This window comes from Micromys minutus (assembly GCF_963924665.1).
Source record: "Micromys minutus genome assembly, chromosome: 18".
Lineage (NCBI taxonomy): Eukaryota > Metazoa > Chordata > Mammalia > Rodentia > Muridae > Micromys > Micromys minutus.
Genome location: NC_137953.1, coordinates 28,887,445 through 28,906,138, shown reverse-complemented (window position 1 = coordinate 28,906,138; position 18,694 = coordinate 28,887,445).

Sequence of the window (18,694 nt, the reverse complement as noted above, 5' to 3'; positions counted from 1 at the left end):
GGAAGAGGTGGGGGGAAAATACCAACTACTACAAGTTGTCTTCTGATTTTCACACATTGCATTATATGTTATGGCATGCAGAGGGGGGAGGGAGAGAATGTAATAAAAACTTAAAACAATGAAAAAATAACATCTTTTTGTGTTTGTTAAAATTTAAACTTTTCAAGGTACATGGTGTATTTTGAGCTGAGATTACTTATGGGTGGGCTTAAAGGAATACCAAAGTTTTCTGAAGATTTCCATGTATATAAGCTTATACACTTCTCCTCCTCCTCCTCCTCATTATTGCCATTATTTAGTGCTGAGGATTTAATCCAGATCCTGGATCAAGCTCAGCACTAATATGGTGCTACGACTCCTAGCATGGCATATTTTGTTTCCTGGGAAAGTGATATTATTTCTATGAAATACTGAAAAAGAATTGTGACTTCAAACACTGTTGGAAATTACTGTACATTTTTACTGCATTTCCCACTACCCTAGAAGAATAGCTTCTGTGTGAAATAGATGATGCCTGTGTTCTGCTGAGCCAGCCATGCCTCAGCATCTTTACTTTTTTATCCTCAGTAGGTTAGACATCCCTTGAAAGGGTTAAACCATGGGCCCAAGGAAATAACTCAGTTGGTAAAGTGCCTTCCCCATAAGCCTAAGGATCTAAGTTTGAATTCTTAGCACCCATTATAAAAGCCACATGTGGCCATATACTAACCCCAGTGCTGACCAGCAGAGGAAGGCATGTCCCCTGAGCTCACTGGTCAGCCACTCCAGCCAATCAGTGAGCATGGTCAAGACTGTGGGCTCAGTCCCCAGTGCTACCACTGATGACAAAAAAACAAAACACCCCTACAAATATGCCACGAGTACTTCAAGGTGCCAGGTCCTTTACAGAATGGCTACTTGTCTTAGTCACTCAAGCCTCTGCACTGGTTACAGTATCAACAGTAGATTATTATTTTCTTTTACACAGGTTGATACCGGAGTGTGGAGATTGCTAGCGGTGGACTGTGTGCTGGGATGCTGGCAATCTTCTGCTAGATTTGGAGACCTTAACGGCTTGCACATTACTGCCCCAGTGGTCAGGAGGGCTGCAAGCACCTAACTGTGTGTCCTAGTGTGTGCTTGCAACTGCGATGCTCTAATAATATCCCCGTGCGTTCATTTATTCATTATTTATTTAATTCTCAGTAGCAGAAAAATAAGAAACCTCACATTTGTCCACAGTTTCACCAGGCTTTTTGCTAAACCGTTGCTTACCACAGCAGTTTCCAGGAGAAAGGTTTCTGAGTGGTCAGTTGATTTCTGAAGACGTGTGGTGGTGTCCAATAAAGCTAGCTACTAGAGATGGTTTGATCATTAGCTCCTCAGAAGAGCAAAATGCAGGGGCCTAAGCAGTGAGGAAGAGGGATGTTTATGCACTGTCTGTGTTTAGGTTATAGACTCAGAATCTAATTTTCTCAAAATGTGTGCCTGTTCTGAGTGCTGTGCTTAATACGCCGCTTTAGAAGCTTTCCATCTTGGTCCTTAGAGCACATTCCGCTCACGTTAAAGACATTTGCTTCTCATCATGGAAGGTAAGAGTCCCATGGAGAGAGGCATGCAGAAGGTAACGTCTAACAGACCTGCAAAGGAGAGCTGTGATAGATAGATAATAGGGAATACCAAGGATTTGATTTTCACATGTGTGCGGGACATTGCTTTATGAATGCTCACCTTTTAAATAAACGTGCTCATAACAGACCCAAGGAGGTTTTACAATCATCCTTATTATTCAAAGACTTGATTTACATCAATACAACTGATGGAAGCGCTTAGCAACAGATTTTCAAACGGCTGCACTTTACACAGCATACATTAAATTGATTTTCTCATTTTTAGATATCACCCTTTAAATGGGTCTCAAGTGCTTGGCAGAATATTGGAGATTTCAGGAGATAGGGACTTTATCTAGTATGGTGCACGTATTCTGCAATCAGGTCCCCTCATGGGGCCATATGCTTTCCTATAGAAACGGTTAGTGTTGAGTAGTTAGTGCCATAGGTTCAAGGTGTCCCAAAGCCACGGTAAAGATGCTTGGCAATTAGCAGGGGATTATTTAACAAAGAAACCATAGAATGACTTGCTTTTGTAATCTACATTTTGACATGTGTTTGTGTGTGTGTGTGTGTGTGTGTGTGTGTGTGTGTATGTGTGGTGTGTATGTGTGTGTGTGTGTGTGTGTGTGTATGTGTGGTGTGTATGTGTGTGGTGTGTGTGGGTGTGGTGTGTGTGTGTGTGTGTGGTATGGTGTGTGTGTATGGTATGGTGTGTGTGTGCATGAAGGCCAGAGGTTGACATTGATGTTGTGACTGTCACGGCATGTATATGGAGATTAGACGACAACCTTGGGTGTCAGTCTTTGCCTTTCATCTTGTTTGAAACAGGGTCTCCTTGTTTGTTGATGTGTTGTGTGGTCCATGTTAGCTGGCCTGCGTGCCTCAGCTGGGAGGTCAGGAGTAGGATGCTCTTGTCCCCATGTCCCACGTCCATAACAGTGCTAGGATTACGGACATGCATCGTGCACCCAGCTTCATGAGTTCTCAGGACCCAAACCCCGGTGGTCAAGACTGTGCCTTTAAATGCTTTCATAAACCCACTGAATCTCCCTTGCTCGCCTACCCTATTTGTTTAGAGGAAGTCTCACTGAACCTGGAGCTCAGCACTTCACCCAGGCTGGCCAGAGGGCTCCAGGATCTTTGTCTCTCTCTCTCCCCAGGGCTGGAATTACAGGCAGCTCTAGTTCTTTCTGTGGACCCTTGGGTCTTCATGTTTGCACTAAAAACACTACCAACCAAAACATCTTTAGAGTCTTCCTTTCCCTATAAATACATCACAAACTTCCCACAAATAAAATGCACACTTGGATGTACCTATGTGTTCTTCCTTCCTTCCTTTCTTCCTTCCTTCTTTCCTTTCTTCCTTCCTTCTTTCCTTTCTTCCTTTGAACTTTTAAGAGGTTTGTGTTTCTAATAAAAATTAAAAGAAAATTCTGTATAGAAGATAACAGGTAAAAATTCCTTTCTCCAGGAAATTCTCTGAGCTGTCCCCCAGAACCACCTATTTTTGGTTTTATTTTTTGAGACAGGTCTGTATGTAGCTTTAGCTGTCCTGAAACTCACTATGTAGACCAGACTGGCCTTAGATTCACAGAGATCTAACTCCTGAGAGCTGAGATTAAGGTGTGTACCACCACGCTTGCCCTTGTCGTCATCATTAAAACTTTCTTAAAGGGGCTAGAGATGTGGCTCCACAGTTAAGAGCACTTGTTCTTGCAGAGAACTGGGTGTTTGGTTCCAAGCATCCACTTCTCATGACTAACAACCACCTATGACTCCAGTTCCAGGGCATCTGACAACCTCTCCTGGCCTCTCTGGGCACATGCACACATGCACAGACATACACATGAAATAATAAATAAATGCACTTTTTAAATAAAAAGTTCCTTAGGAATCTATTCTCTAATGAATGTGATGCACATTTGATATATACTCTGCCCTCTGTATCTATAGACCCACAGAGTAAATGAAACATGAATTAAAATTTGTCTGTGGTGAACATATACAGACTTTTTCTTGTTACTGTTCTCTAAATAATCTACTATGAGGAATTTACATAGAATTTGTATTGTATTAGATATTATAGGAAGTCTAGAGATTGCTTAAAGCGTCGAAGGGTCTGGGATGTAGTTTAGTTGTGAAGTGCTAGCCCAGCATGCATGAGTTCAACCTCCAGCACTAATAAAACTAGGCATGGTGTTACTCTTCCTGTAATCCTACCACTTGGGAGTTAGAGGCATGATGGTCACAAGTTCAAGGTCATTCTCAACTGCATAGCAAGCAAACTTGAGACCAGTTTAGGCTTCATGAGCCAGGATTTCAAAGATTTCCATCTCTTTAGTCTCCTCCCTAAAATGTCTCCTCTCCGCTCCTCTCCTCTCCCCTCCCCTCCCTTTCCCTCCCCTCCTCTCCCCTCCCCTTCTCTCCCTTTCCCTCCCCTCCTCTCTGCTCCTCTTTTCTTTCTTTCTTTTTTCTTTTCAATTCTTTTTCCAGACAATGTCTCCTCATGTAGCTCTGGCTGTCCTGAAGCTCTGTAGACCAGGCTGGCTTCATACTCAGGGATCCTTCTGCCTCTGGAATGCTGGGGCTAAAGGCGTGCGCCGCCACCCTGCTCCTCACATTGCTTCTTAATTGCAAAGAGAAGCATAGGAACTGTTAAAAACGCCTCAGTAGTCATACAGGTAAAGTTTACCAGGCATGATAGCACACACCTTTAACGCCAATACGCTAGAGATGGTAGGTCTTTATGAGATTCAGGCTAACCTAATTTACACAGTGAGTTCCAAGCTAGCCAGAGCCACATAGTAAAATCCTGTCTCAGACAGACAGATAAACAAGAACAACAAAATTCACAAATAAGCAGTTGAGACAGGAATCTTCATTTCACGGGTGAGAAAAGGAAAAGTTAGTTCATCTTGTGCGAGGTTGCTTTATCCAAAGTCACAAAGCTAAGCTGTTTATGACTACTGGGGTCCTGGAGCCATGTCTCACAGACACCATGGCAACCGTACTATACACACTTAAAAATGTGAGTGGTGGGATCCAACCTAGGCTATGCCAACTTTACACATGAAAAATATCGCTCTTGAAAAGGATCATCTCTTTTATATTTCCACTAAGATTGTGTGGGAGTCCCTTCCACTTCCTCGGTTCTTGACAATGACACTGGGTATGATCATACTTTTCATGTTTCCCTCTGTCATTTACTGTTTGTTTGCTTGTGATGCTGGGGCTTGAACCGATTGTCTCAAGCATGCTTGGCAAACACTCTATCAATTGATGTTTTTTCAGTACTTTTCAATTGTACTTATTTATGAGCAAGGTAGAACCACATGGGACTGTCTCCCTTACTGGGCACTGTCTTTTCTTGGCACATCTGCAATCACATACAAGTGTTTCTGTTATTCTGAGGTCAGCGTATAGAGATGAGGTTTTATTCCACTCTGATTTTTGTCACTGTGAGGGAACAGACAGACAGACCCAAGACTTTCTCAGAAGCCCTGATGAAAGAACATAGGGAGCCTTAGTTCTGTGTTCTTGTCCAGGAATGGCATGGCCAGTCTAGGGCTGGAGCCAGTACCTTGGAGGAGTCAAGGTTGTAGTTTTTGGGGACCTGACTCTTCCCCCTGGGCTGTGTTTATTAGTCCTCAGGCATCTGTGTCTAAGGTATCCCACGTTCCCTTTGCCCACCACATTGTCTGACTTGTTCTTTGCTGACCTTAGCCTCTCTTGCTGCAATCTCTTGCTGCAAACTGTATGTATAATCTTTCTCTTCTTCTCCCGCCTTCTTTTTCTCCTTTTTTTTTTTTATTATTGATACAGGTTTTCTCTGTGTAGCCTTGGCTAGCCTGGAGCTCACTCTGTAGACCAGGCTAGCTTGGAACTCAGAGATCTGCCTGCCTCTGCCTCTTGAGTGCTGGGATTAAAGGCATACACCACCACCATCTTGTTGGTGTTGTACTTCTTAATAAACTTGTTTGGCATACGTCATCAGCTTATACAAGATCTCCTGGTCTCAGATGTTGCTTTTGTCTTTTTCTTGTTCCCTTTCTGTGACTTGACACCTTGCCCAGGATCCTTATTCTTTCTGGTTTGGGTCACTTTGGCTCTAAAAATGAGAATTTTCCAAGAATGTTCGTATACCTCTCTTCTCCCTAATAAAAACTTTGATATCTTGTTTCTCATCCCTCTCATCTACTGCCCTCAGCTGCCAGGTTAGACAGAGAGGTTGGGTAATTCAGGTCTCGACTGGGAATGAATCTTTCTATGTCTCTGTATTGCATCCTTTGACTCCTACTGGTGAATGATGTCCCGGAAGACTGGAGACTTCACCTGCAGTTTCCCCATTCTTCTTCTCTACTGGACTATTCATGAGAAACATTGATGAAGTCCAAATGAAGTCTAATATAAAGAAATGTTGAAGGCATGGTATTTATTTTTGTCTTGTTTCTAGCATCATTTAGGATGACCCCTCAGAGTTCATGGACTACAGTAGAAATGTGAACAGCCTGAGTTTGTGCTTTGAGACTAACTCTCTAGACACTGCACCACATGCTTGTCCCAAACTATCGCCGAGTTTTGTTCTAACATGACACTCAAAATCATTTCTTCTTCCTCCACGAATGGCTTCAGTCATAACTCATGACAGACAAACACAAAAATATAAACATTTCCAGGCTAATTTCTACCAAAATTTCCTTCCTGAACACTAGTTTATGTGCTTTTTCTGCAGCTACTATTAATAATTGCACTTGCAAATTAGATCAGTGTGTGGTGAGGACACTGACACAAGTGACTAGACATTCCCATGCTGAAGAATAAGTATGTTTGCTGGGGGGTTCTTTTTTAACCACACATCCATGTTCTGAAGTATTATCAATTTTGGGGTTTTTTTTGGTTTTTGGTTTTTTTTTTTCATTCTAGTTGCATAAACCATTTTATATCTGATATTTGATATTCAGGGCATCTCACCATGATAGAGAAGAAGACTTAAGATATTCCTCTTTCTTCCTTCCTTCCTTCCTTCCTTCCTTCCTTCCTTCCTTCCTTCCTTCCTTTGAGACAGGGTTTCTCTACATAGATTTGGATGTCCTGGGATTTACTATGTAAGGATTTTCTTGATTAATGATGGATGTGGGAAGGCCTGAGGCCTCAGGAGGTGACCCCAGTTTGTATAAGAAAGCAGGCTGGCCTCAACTCACAGAGAGCCACCAGCTTTTGCCTCCAAGTGCTGGGATTAAGGGCTTACATTGGTAAGTCTGGTGTTTGTACTCTTCTTGCGGAGGTAAATATTGCTTCAAGAATTGGAAAGAGGGGGCTGGAGAGGTGGCTCAGCGGTTAGGAGCACTGACTGCTCTTCCAGAGGTGCTGAGTTCAAATCCCAGCAACCACATGGTGGCTCACAACCATCTGTAATGAGATCCAATGCCCCCTTCTGGTGTGTCTGAAGACAGCTACAGTGTACTCTATACATGAAATAAATTTAAAAAAATTAAAAAAAAAAAAAAGAATTGGAAAGAAATGTCAAATGTGCTTGGCATAGTAGCACATGCCTTTAATGTAAGGACTCCGGAGGCAAAGTCAGACAAATCTCTAAGAGCCCAAGGTCATCCTGGTCTACATAGTGAGTTTTAGGCAAGCCAGGATTACATAGTAAGACCCTGTCTCAACAGTTAGCACCTTTCTCCCTTTAGCTGTGGTAAGTAGACAACAAAAACACTCAACCAATTGTAGAAGAAAAAATAAGGTGTTTTGGTTAGGCAGTCCCAGTTTGTGTAAGAAAGCATCCTGAACAAACCACAGGGGATGAACCAGTAGGCAGCACCCCTTCGTGGCCTCTGCTTTAGTGTTTTCTTCTGTCTCCCTTCATGGTAGACTGTTAACTCTAAGCCAAATCTACCCTTTTGTCCCCAAAGTTGATTTTGGTCATGGTGTTTGCCACAGCAGTGGAAATCAAACTAAGGAAGGTATGAGGTTTGGTAGTCTGAGTTCATGAGATCTTGATACAACGTGGTCTGGGAAGTTTCCTTGAGGAGGTGACACCTGCTTAGTGGGGGAGCTGGGTGACACGGGAGAGGAGAGACCATTCTTAGAGACTGGGTACAGAATCTCTGAAAGGGAATGAAGAGAAGAATAGGGTCATAAGCTGGTACTGAGGGGTGGGTATATGTGTGTACGCGCGCGCGCGCGCGCGCGTGTGTGTGTGTGTGTGTGTGTGTGTGTGTGTGTGTGTTATTTCTAGTCTCTAGTGATGGGATCACAAGTGCATACCACTACAATTAGCCTTTATTGTTTTAAAGTAAGGGTTCTAGGAATCAAACTTAGGACTTTGTGCTTCCAAGGCACACATTTAGTTGCCTGAGCCTCTCCTGCTCTTTTTTTTGCATTCGTAACCCCATTTTGTTTGTGGTTTATTACTTTTATTCTTTCTGCCCTTTCCCCTCTTTTCTTGAGATAGGATCTCACTATGTAGCTCTGGCATTCCTGGAACTCACTATGCAGACCAGGCTGCCCTTGAACTCAGATGTATCTGCCTGTCTCTGCTAGAAAGGTATGTGCTACTGTCTTAATTAGAGTTTCCATTGATGTGAATATACATCATGACCAAGGCAACTCTTACAAAGGCAAACATTTAATTGGGGCTGGCTTACAGTTTTAGAGGTTCAGTCCATTATCATCATGACAGGAAGCATGGCAATGTGCAGGCAGACATGGTTCTAGAGAAGGAGCTGAGAGTTCTACATCTTGATCCAAAGGCAGACAGGAGAAGACTGTCTTCCAGGGCTCCTAGGAGGAGGGTCTCAAGGCCCCCCTCACAGTGACATACTTCCTTCAAGGCCACACCTACTCCAACAAGGCCATACCTCCTAATAATGCCACTCTGTGGGCCAAACACATTCAAACCACCACAGTTTTCTTGGCTTGCTGGTTTATTTTCTCATGTCTAAACATCCCGAGAGCATTTTGGTTCCCAGACTGAGGTTGATCCTTTCTCTACCAATTTCCCTATCAGTCAAGGCAATAGCTAGGCTACCTTCCCACACCCTCTTCAAAACCCAGGATTGGCTCCTAATAGTTGCTTCACACAACATGGACTAAGTTTACTTCATATTCAAGGCATTTTCCCAAATGAACCCATCTGCTTAAATATCTCAGGACCTCATCTGTATTAAAAAAACACTTCCTTTGTAACTTTGTTCTTGTTCATTTCAAAGTGGTTGTGGCTTTCTATGCCCAATGTTTTCAGGGCCATAATAATTTTATGTGTGATTATTACAACCAAGCCAAGAGATGGGTCTCCTCATTTCACTGATGAGAAAAGGAAGAGTTATGGAGGCCATCTTGCTCAAGATAAAAAAGCTAGGTAGAGGTACAGCCTGAATGTGAAGCCTGAATCCAGAGCCTGATGTTCCTTCCTAGGCTGAGCTGTGGAGTCCTAATTGTGTTACTCTCATTGGTAACCCTCTGCTCCTTTCATGTCCCTTCTCACTCAGGAGTCCCCCTTGTTCTGTTTCCTAGGTGCTGTGACTGTGGCAGAGACAACAATGGTAATAGTGATTGCATTGGATCTCTGGGGATTCTGTTTCTCTCCTGCTGTGTTTCACACTTCAGGCCTCCCAAGGGCAGCAACATGCATCATGTTCTTCCTTGGCTGTTGGGTGCTAGCATTTGTGGTGCTTTGAGTAGGCATGGCCCCTATAGACTCATGTAGTTGAATGCTTGGCTCATGGGGAGTGGCACTATTAGAGGAGCTGTGGCCTTGTTGAAGAAAGTGGGCCAATGTGGGGGCAGGTTTTGAGGTCTCTTATATTCTCAGGCTACTCCCAGTGTGGAACACAGTCTCTTTCTGCAGCCTTTAGATCAAACTCCCATCTTGTTTTCCAGCACCATGTCTGCCTGGATGCTTCCATGCTTCCCACCATGACAATAATGGACTAAACCTCTGAAACTGTAAGCCAGTCCCAATTAAATGTTTTCCTTTCTCAGAGTTGCTTTAGTCATAGTATCTCTTTTCCCAGTGATGAAATCCCTAAAACAGCATTTAATACTCGGGAAAGTGCAATAGTTAATGGAGGCTAACCAGACAAATGAGCAATGAGAATTGTACATTATACCTGCACCATGTGATGTCTACATCCTCAGACTGTAAGTCCCAATAAATACCATTGTTTTTCTTTTTACAACAGAAATTCCAGCATGCTCCCTATTGTGGTAAGTATCATATCTGATACCCTTCCTAATTAGCATTACATTTTAAGCACTTTTAAAATGCCCCATTATGCATTTGTCCAATAGTCCCTGGCAATTCTGACGTGTAATTGCTGTTATGGATTACCTGGTGATGTCATTAACTAGCTAGAGAGACTGAAGCATGTGTAATGGCAATTAGGAAAATGATCAACTATGTCTGGCTGGCTGAGAAGGGAACAGGATGGTAGTTTTTGTTTTGGAACTGCAGCAAAACTATGCCTACAAGTAAGTAATCGTGGCAAATATTGCGAATTTGGCTCAGGAGCATGGGGTTTGGGGAACTGTGCCCTGTTTCTGTCATTCTTCTCAATTGACTCTTCCTGCCAGGAACTCTTAGAATGTTTTAAGGGAGCAAGGGACCCAGTACAGAGAGAAATGCAGCCAGGGAGGGTCTCTCATCTGCTTTGGAAGACACCCCCAAATCAAAATAACCCTTCTGAGCCTTGCTATTTGTTAGGACTCTGCTCAACATTTTCCATTACATGGTATGTGCTTTTCCCTTCTAGAAACAAGAATGGATGCCTTATCGGGGGACACTCAAGGTTGCCCAGTACTCTCAGAAAGACCACATGAGCTGGCCATTGTCTCTAGCAGTTCTTGTCTGCTGGAGAATTATCAACACGTAAGAGCAAGGGCTGGGAACGAGACAAGTTCTCTGAAGGAACATCAGAATTCCGTGTGTTAGTGAAGTGGTCTTTCTCTATTTCCAATTGGAAAGATTTTTAGCTTGCTGGAAGTTTCTGAAGCCTACGAGCAAGACTGGATAAAACATAGCTTGTGACCTTCCTCAAGAGAGCGGCTGGCTATGTGCTCCTGGCTTCTGCCCTCCAGTCTTTGAAGGCTGAGGAGCCCAGTGTGCATCACACGTGAGGCTCACGTAGGGTCAAGAGACTAGGGATGCTCTATTTGGAACAGCGGTAAAGAGGCTTGTCAAAGCCCATGCAGTGAGACAAATATCCCAGTATCACAGAGCTGACGCCCAAAATTGCACAGTATAAAGTTGCAGAGACTTTTAGGATCAGCTGAACGTCACAGTTGCCTATCAGTTCTGCCTGGAGGCCTCACTGGATTCTCAAGACAGCATTTTTTTTTTCAACCACAGAACATGCTAGACTTCTTTTGCCATGTTATTACCTAGTCAGCCCCAATTCCATTTAAAAAGCTAACTTTTAGATAGGCTTGTTGCTTATCTTTCTTTTTGTTTGTTTCATTTTGTTTTGTTTTATAGCTTTTGAGACATGGTCTTACTACGTAGCCCTGGCTAGCCTGGAATTCACTATCTAGCCCAGGCTAGCTTCAAACTCACAGAGAGCTTTTGTCTCCCCAGTGCTACATTGGCAATAAGTCCCATTATTTAGTGAACTAATTTTTAAATATTATTTAATTTTATTGTGTGCGCATGCGGTACATATCCTCATGTGTGTAGGTGTATTAAACCTGCCCAGTGAGGTTAAAGGCATGTACCAGCAGCAGTTGTGTGGGGTCAGAGTGCAGAGGGCAGAGCTGAAGAAGTCACCCAAGCCCTTTCTTTGAAGGAGTCCAGAAGATCACACATGGATCCCAGACATCGGAACAAGAAGTTGTAAAGTTGGAGTTGCCTTGGAGACCCCAAGATGTTAGAGATGTCAGAGCTGTGGGATATCTGCCGAGGGAAGCTACTAACAGGGAGTGGAAACAGCCAAAGAGAACACAGTCTGTTGCTGATGTTAGATTTGTCAACAGCAGTCAACAAGGATGAAAGGAATTAGAATCTGAAGAGTACGTTGATCTCAGACATGGAGACATGGAGTTTGGAGTTTGCCCAGCTGGTTTTCTGTCCTGCTTTCATCCAGCATTTCCTCACCATGATATTTTGGAATGGTAATGATATTGAAGGTATGTGATCTGCTTTTTAATTTTGGCTTCTTAAGGGATTACATTTAAGAGACAGCATGAATCTCAGAAGAGACTTTGAACTTTGGACTTTTCACATTGTTGAGGCTGTTATAGACTATGGAACTTTTTAAGTTGGACTCAATGTATTTTGCACTATGACCTCTGCAGATGCATGTGTTTGAACAAGCCTATAGGAGCCACGGATTGGAATGTGGTGGTTTGAATATGCTTGGCCCAAGGAGTGGCACTATTAGGAGGTGTGGTTTTGTTAGAGTAGATGTGGCCTTGTTGAAGAAGTGTGTCTCAGTGGGGATGGGTTTTGAGACACTCCTCCTAGCTGTCTGAAGCTAGTTTTCTGACTTTCTTTGGGAGAATATATAGAACTCTCAGCTATTCCAGTGTGCAATGCCTGCCTGAATGCCACCATTTTCCCACCTTGATGATAATGGACTGAACCTCTGAATCGGTAAGCCAGCTCCAATTAAGTGTTGCCTTGGTCATGGTGTCTCTTCACAGCAGTAAAATCTTAAGACAGTCCTCTAAGCAATGAGTATTTTTAATTACTCAGTCATCCATCTAGCCCCTTGGTCCTGTGCTTTAGTATTATATATTGGTTAGTCTAAAATGTAGCTCAGGGGTAGAACACTTGACTGGTATATTCATAGCCTAGGTTCGATTCCCTAGCACTACAGTGGGCGGGTGAGCATGCGTGTGAGTGTGAGTGTTTGTGTATGTGTGTGTGTGTGGGTCGGTGGGCGGGTGTGTATGTGTGTGTGTGTTGGTCTTAGAAATAGATCTGGAGTGTAATTGTATTTAAAATTTGATCCACGGCTGGGTAGATGTCTGGCTTTTAGGGTAAAAATTTCTGTTGTGTAAATAAGAAAAATTGAGTTTGAATTTCCAACACCCACATCAAAACTGAGCATGGCTGTATATGCCTGTGTCCTTAGGACTGGAATATCAGGGCAGGTTGAGTTGGGGATCTTGCTGGCTGACCAGGCTAGCTGAAACTCTGGTTCAGTGAGAGACTTTGTCTCTAAAATAAATTAGAGTCTCATGGAAGAAGACACTCAATGTCTTCCTTTGGTCTCCACATAAGCACGCCCATGCACACACACCTGCACACATGCACCACATCCTCACACTATAAAAGAAAATAATGTTTCCAAATTGGTTCAAAAAGTAATGACACTTATTGGTAAGGTTGTTGAAGGATTGCAGGAGAAAAAAAATCTGACATCCAGGAGGCTCTCTGCCTGTTCCTTTATTTCAATAAATAATTCATCCTGGATATTATCTCTTCAGGAAGCCTTTCCACTTTTCAGTGGGGAAAACTAACTTTTAAAACCTTTTTATTGATGGCATTATGCATCTCCTGATAGAAGCATGAAAATAACCTATGTCTTTTGGTTATTGCCCCAAATAAAACTTCTACAGTGTTGAGTCTCTAGATACTTCTGGTCACTGATGGCACCCCTGAGCACCCCAAACATGTTAAACAGTACACAGAAATTCAAACGGCAAACCCAGAATGTGGACAACTGCAGGACTTTACACATAGCTTCTCTAAAGACAGTTGGAAAAATCTCAAGCGTATAAACAGGAGAAAACAGCGCAGTCTCCTAGACATCTGTCACTCATCTGTATTTATCAGATATGGTCAGTCTTATTTCACATAGCCCCCCGTTTCCAACCAGCCCATCCACAAATATTTCCACACACACTTTTAAAAGACTCAAAACCAATGTAGTACCATCATCCTACTTAGATTAATAAGATTTCCTCAATATCAGTGATAAGTAAATCATTTCTTCTCTCTCTCCCCCATCACTCTTTTCTTCCTTCATATCTTTTTCTTTCTGAGACAGGGCTTCTCTGTGTAGCCTGGCTGCCTTGGCACTCACTAAGTAGATCAGGCAGGCCTTGAACTCATGGAGATCCCCCTGCTTCTGTCCCCTGAGTGCTGGGATTAAAAGTGTGTCACCAGCCTGGCTATTTCTTCTGTTTTAGTTGCTTTGTACCTAGTTGTTGTGTTTGGTTCCAGATACAATGTGGACCTGGATTGGTTTCTCTCTTTCCAACTCCTCCACCCACTGAAACCTCCCACCTTACTCTTAGTAGTTTTCTTGGAATTTATTTGTTGAAGAAACTATGTCTGGCTCTTTGTGTTTTTATATTAAGAACTGTCCAGGTTTGTCCATGATATGGAACTTGATTAGATTCGTAGATACCTTTTGGGCAAGGAGCCACACGGGTGAGTACCCAGTTCTAACTGCCTGACTCTCTTAAGTTATTTTGTTAGTTTATGAAATAATGGGTTTTATTAGCTATTTCATACATATGCCATTGTGCCTTGTTCATATTCCTCCTCCTCATCATCCCATCCCACTGTCCATAATTCCTGTACCCCGGCTCACCGTATAACTCATTTCCTGCGGCTGGCTCCCCAGTCAGGACGTGGGGAGGCGTTATCGCTAGCATCAGTGGCTTTTCCCACACGTCTTCTGAGCATCTCCTCACTGCCTTCAGATAGCATCCTGGTAGTGGAATATGGAAAGAGTCGGCCAGAAAGGCACTGTGTGCTGCGACCCTCTCCTGGGAGCACTGCTGTGCCAGCTACCACTTGTGGCCACAGATAACAGTTCATGCAGAGAGTGACAAGGTGTGGGTGAGGGGTAACTTTAGGGACACTGCCACTCTGAGAAGGAAAGTTTCAACCTCAGACCTGCAGTTTTATCAGCGTCCCCTTGTTTACCAGAGTGTTGGGTTCTGTGACTTTTGAGTCAGCTAAACTCCCAGGACTAACAGAGGAACTAGGAACTAGAAATTAGCCAGAACTAGAAGTCATTCAGATAAATCAAAAACACTTATGTATTTGCCTGCTGAAAGTTATGAGTGAAAAATATTTTACTTTTTAAATTAAACTTTTAGTTTAGTTTTGTTTTCAAGAAAGGGTTTCTCTGTGTAGCCTTAGCTCTCCTGGAACTCACTCTATAGACCAGGCTGGCCTCAAACTCACAGATACCTTCCTGCCTCTGCCTCCTGAGTGCTGGGATTAAAGGCATGCACCACCACTGCCCAGATGAATTAGCTGTTTTTTTTTCTAGATAACAGTATTACATTTGTTAAAATGAACACACACACACACACACACACACACAGACACATACACACACACACACCTCTTTCACGTCAGAAATGTCTAAAAGAGATTCTATCTGACAGAGATAAAACTCTAGAAGAAAATCTGTCCTTTTGTTAGCTCCAGATATTTTTGACAGTGGTGGGAGGAGGGAACTGCAGGGAGCCGGGCATATCTGGTGCTACAGGGATATCTGGTGCTACAGGGATATCTGGTGCTACAGGGATATATATCTGGTGCTACAGGGATATCTGGAGCTGTTTGGATTTCGGCTTTGTTTGAACAATGTGTTCTATTTGCAATCTGGAAAAAGCTCAGCTAGAACACAGACCAAAACAAAACAATATAGATGAGATTAAAAATAATTTCAATAAAATAGCACTATATTAGATTCAGCCTTAATGCTCACCCTTTCCTTTAGCTGTGTGTCTTGGGAGAAAGGATGGTTAATTATTTACGACAGGCATTAAACTAGTGCTGCTGGGAAGGCATTGCTTAGACACTGTAGAGATGGTGCTAAGAAAGTAAAACTCACCTCTTATTAGTTAATCAGTGGTAAGATTATATTATCTGTTACCGTTAGCAGTTTGTTTGGGATTTAGTTCTGAGAAGCCTCAGGAGCTGAGGTTTAATCTTTGCTGAAACTCTTTCTCTTGAGCTGCTGCCTGTGTTTGACCCCGGCTGGCCTCGTAGACTTTTCAAGATTTTCTTTCTTTTTTTTCTTTTTTCTTTTTCTTTGTTTCAAGATTAGATCTTGCCAGATAGCCCTGGCTGGTCTGTGAGTCTCTATATAGACCAGGCTGGCCTCGAACTCATAGAGGTCTAGCTGTGTCTTCCTTCTTGAGTATTGGGATTAAAGGGATGAACTCTCATTTTTACCTTGGATGTAGTTCTGGAGTGGGCTATAGTCTCCCTCCCTCAGCCTTCCCTCCCTTCTCCTACCAACCTCCTTACCCCCTCCCTTTCTTCCCTTCTTCTTTCCGCTTCTCCCTGTTCTCCTCCTTGCCCTCTTTCTTGTTTGTTTTCAAATTTTAAAAGTATACAATGTTGTGGGGAGTGGGTAGTCCCAGTAAGTTGTTTAGCCCTGTCAACGACCCACTGAATGCTTAGACCTACAGGAATGGCCAAACCTTCTTCTGGTTGGAGTTCGAATACTGGCAGTGTGTGCTAAAACTAGCAAGACTGTTGCCTACAGAGACCTGTCACCAAGACTAGCTAATATCCCGCCCTGTGCTGGACATGATAAATGCACTGAGGTTCCAGGTTGTGGAGGGCTTGGTGTCACTCTTCCAGAGTGAGCAGGACCCACCCAACCCCGGCTTTCCTGTATATGTGTCTGTTGTCTGTCATTTCTTCTTTCTCTTGCTGCCCCATCAGGCTTTCAGGGTCCAAGCTGTTCTGTTCTTTGCAGAATGTGAAGGAGAGATGTAACGAAGGCATTTGTCTTATTAATCATTAGTCTGTATGCTCAGATTTGAAGTGACTTCTCTTTGAGCAAAAACAAAAGGCAGAGTTACTGTCCAGAGGTTCCGAAATACATAGTTTCCATTATAGCCCAAGGCTGAGAGGAAAATAGTTACCAAGACAATGGTGTGAGGACTTCCAGGCTGACTCCCCTCTCTGAATTCGGGTTATGGGGTGGGGTTGAAGTTCTTTTGCAGCCAGGGAGTGATTAGAGGGGTTCTGAATGCATCTGCATATTTCCTCAGATGTGATCCACAGGCCACAATGCAATTAAAGCGCAAACCAGCAAGTTTAGTTTCTGAACGCAGAGACGCTCGGGGCCTGACTTGCATATTAAAGACCTCCATGAGCACGTGCTGTCAATCCATAATCTGTTTACCTGTCACACACTTGCAGGGTGATCTTATCTTTAGTTATTTTGAAGCCCAGATCATACGTATAGCTCTTAGAATATAATTCCTAAAACTTACTAGTAACTCAAAGAACGAGACCCCACCCCGGAAACCCACTTCGTGCAACCATATTTTTGCCAGCTTGGATTTTACACTCCCATTATCTTCGGTCCTCTTCTCCCGTGGAGTGGCACTTACACATAGCTGCCAAGCCTGGTTGAGACAACAGGCCCCCGGAACAAGAGTTAGCATATAAAGTGTGGTGGTCGGGCAACGATCTTCTCCCCAGGGCTCTCTTTTATCAGCCAACCCTGGCCACAGAATAGAGCCCAGTGTTTTATGTTTCAAGTGTACCATATGGCACAATATGAGTGTGCTTTAATGACTTATTAGCATATTCCTCCAACTAGGCTTTCCTAGTTACACCAGCCTGATAAAAATCTGAATTTCAAAATATTTGCCGCAAATGTCCTAGAGTGAGCAAGGCTTGGTTGGCTGTTTGTGCATTCATCTTTCTCATGCTGAAGCCCTCGGAAGCCGCCGGGTTAGCCGTTCCTCTCTTGCCCTGGACCTGAGCACTTTTTGGAAAGTCCACACTATTATTTAGGTGCTTCGGGTCCCCACGGCAGGAGGATTCTGGGTTTTAAATAATGCTCACCCCGCCTTCTGTGACCTCGGTCTTCCTTGTGGGGAATGAGACTCCTCTGACTGCTTGCTTGCCTCATTAAAAAGGCTGTGAGCATTTGGGGCAGAACCAGGCGCCAGATCAAGTTTGGGGCTCAGGGTTTCTCACTGTGGCTTTGCTAAGGGATGAAAGCCCACGGGTGGGTCGTGTTTCCACTGTGACTACTCTAATGAGAGTGGGCTAGAAGGTGAGCCAAGCACAAACACCATGCTCCCTACAGAGGAACCTCTGTCTACTGCCCATGCCTCGGCGTCTGCTTTTGCTATTTAGACGCAGCAGAATGCGTCTCTTTTTCATTTTCCCAAGTCAGTTCATGGTACCTTTGGTGAGTCAGGATGATGCTGGTGGAGGTGGTCAGCAACCTCCTGAGACAAAGTAACTGTCTCAATGACAACATAGTAAGCCTGCTGCTTTTTCTGTTTAGATAACCGTGGCAACATGAGGGTGCGAATATTGATTTCAATTAAGAAAAAAAAGCTTCCAACTTTATGGCACACATGGTCACAGATGCCTTCTAGATTATTCTCATTAGATGTAGCATTGACACCATTACTTTGAATGAGTCGTGATCAATTGCGTGATGGATACATTTTGAGGGGAAAGTTATTGTGTCTGGTAAGAAAAGAGCCAAACTTAGCTAAGCAGAGTTTCGTCTTTATTTGTACTTCCTGTGTGTCATATCCACGAGGTGGCTGGACGTTCAACAGTGATCGTGTAGCCAAAAGATAAGCAAAAAGCATAAAAGCTGATAAAAGAAACTAAAGCAAGTAGCCAGGGATGGTGGCACAAACCTGTAGCCTAGCACCGGAGAATCTGAGGCAGGAGGACTGCAAGTTTGAGAACAGAGGCCATATAAAGAAACAAATAGAAGAAAGAAAGCTAACAGGAAATGGAGCAATGCTGAAGGCACTGTGGGGCTGGGGACACAGCTCAGCTGGTAGACAGTGTGCTCTGCAAGCACAAAGCCCTGGGCTCAGTTCCCAGCACTGCATAACCTCTGCATGGTGGCACAGTCTGGAGGCAGGAAGATTAAGAGTTCAAGGTCATCCTAACTACAAAGTGAGTTTCAGGTCAGCCTGGGACTATGTAAGACCTTCAGCCTCCCCACCCCCAAAAGGGAGGAGAACTATTACTTGAATTCTCCAAAATATTCTACTTCAGAGATTAGGAGACAGAAACCAGAGTGGCTCAGACACTGGTTCAAGATGAACTGAGAAAGTCCTCTGCTTCCAAATCCTAGGCTTCTTATATACCATACTATGAACCCCAGAATGAATGTAGCTGGAGAGAGGAT